Below are 1263 nucleotides of genomic sequence, written 5' to 3'. Positions count from 1 at the left end.
TGGCACAGCTACGCCAGTGCTGGAAAGTTGGTTAGGGTTGGGCCCTTAGGTTATATCTTACTCACTGGAATCAAACACTTTTAGCAAGTTTGGGAAACACTGCTCTAGCTATAGGTAGGTGGAACAGCAATCAAGGTCACAGCAAGGTTATGCATATCTATTCGGAAGTAAGTCCCATTGTGTTAAGTGGGGCTTACTCCCAGGAAAGTGTGTACATGATTCCAGCCTTATGGCGCAATCCAGTTGGTACCGGGTTGATGTCAAACTCATGTTCCGCAGGCACTAACTGCCACAAAGCCGTAAAAGGCACTCTGGCAGCACACAAACTGCCAGAGACTTCCCCTTCACATTGGACTGCTGGCCCCCTAACAGAACAGGTAAGCCAGTGGGATAGGTAGGTAGGGGGCATGGGAGGGCAGGTGGGGAGGAGAGAGTTACAGAAGTGGGGAGGCTGCAGGAAGGGGTGGATCAAGTGGCGATGGAACACTGTATTTTATACCCTCTGCCAGCAATCTCCCCACTTCTTTCTCTCCTTGGACTTGGTTGGCAACCTTCAGTCTCGAAAGTCTATGGTATAAGCCTACAGCACCCAGTATTCCCAGGCGGTTTCCCATCCAAGTACTAACCAGGCCTGACCCTGCTTAGCTTCCAAGATCAGATGAGATTGGGCATGTGCAGGGTAACAGTGAACTAGCAAAATCACTATCGCAGGTCCAAGAAGACCCACTGGGGGAGTGGGAAGCTTACCCAGGGGTGAGGGGATCTAGCAGACAGGGCACATTCAAAAGATAACTTTTGTCCTCACTGGTTCAGGGTCGCTTTATGAGGTGCATCCAGATGGCAGCAGGGCCAGCCCTTCCATGAGACCAACTGAGTCAGTTACCCCAAGCAATAGGTTGGCAGGGGGTGCCCACCGTCATCCACTCACTAGCTTCCACTGCTGCTGGGCGACAAACAGCAGAAGCAGCTGCCCAGCATGACTGTCCAGTGGCAAGCACTGCACAAAACAGGAAAGGTTTTTTCTAGAATCTGGCCCTCAGGCTGGGCTTTGGCACCTGCTGCTACTCCTCCTCCACATTTCCTCTTCTGCTCCATCTTCCTCTTTGTAAATTAGTCCAAAGAGTTGGAGGAGCTGAAGATGGCACACCACCACCAAAGGGGGGAAGACAACAACATTTGGCATGCCACCACACAAGGGGAGAGAACAACATTTGGCATGCCACACCGGGTGGCATTGATGGCAGTTCTGTGGGTACCTGGTTG

General features: G+C 51.8%; 1 pseudogene; it reads right to left on the bottom strand.

Moving 5' to 3' along the window:
- Window positions 1-577: 577 nt before the first annotated feature.
- On the bottom strand, window positions 578-696 carry LOC136637446 (5S ribosomal RNA; annotated as a pseudogene).
- Between the last annotated feature and the right edge of the window lie 567 nt (window positions 697-1263).

This window comes from Tiliqua scincoides, chromosome 1 (genome assembly GCF_035046505.1).
Source record: "Tiliqua scincoides isolate rTilSci1 chromosome 1, rTilSci1.hap2, whole genome shotgun sequence".
NCBI lineage: Eukaryota > Metazoa > Chordata > Lepidosauria > Squamata > Scincidae > Tiliqua > Tiliqua scincoides.
The sequence above is the reverse complement of the archived record's forward strand: the minus strand, read 5'-3'. Positions and strand labels throughout refer to the sequence as shown.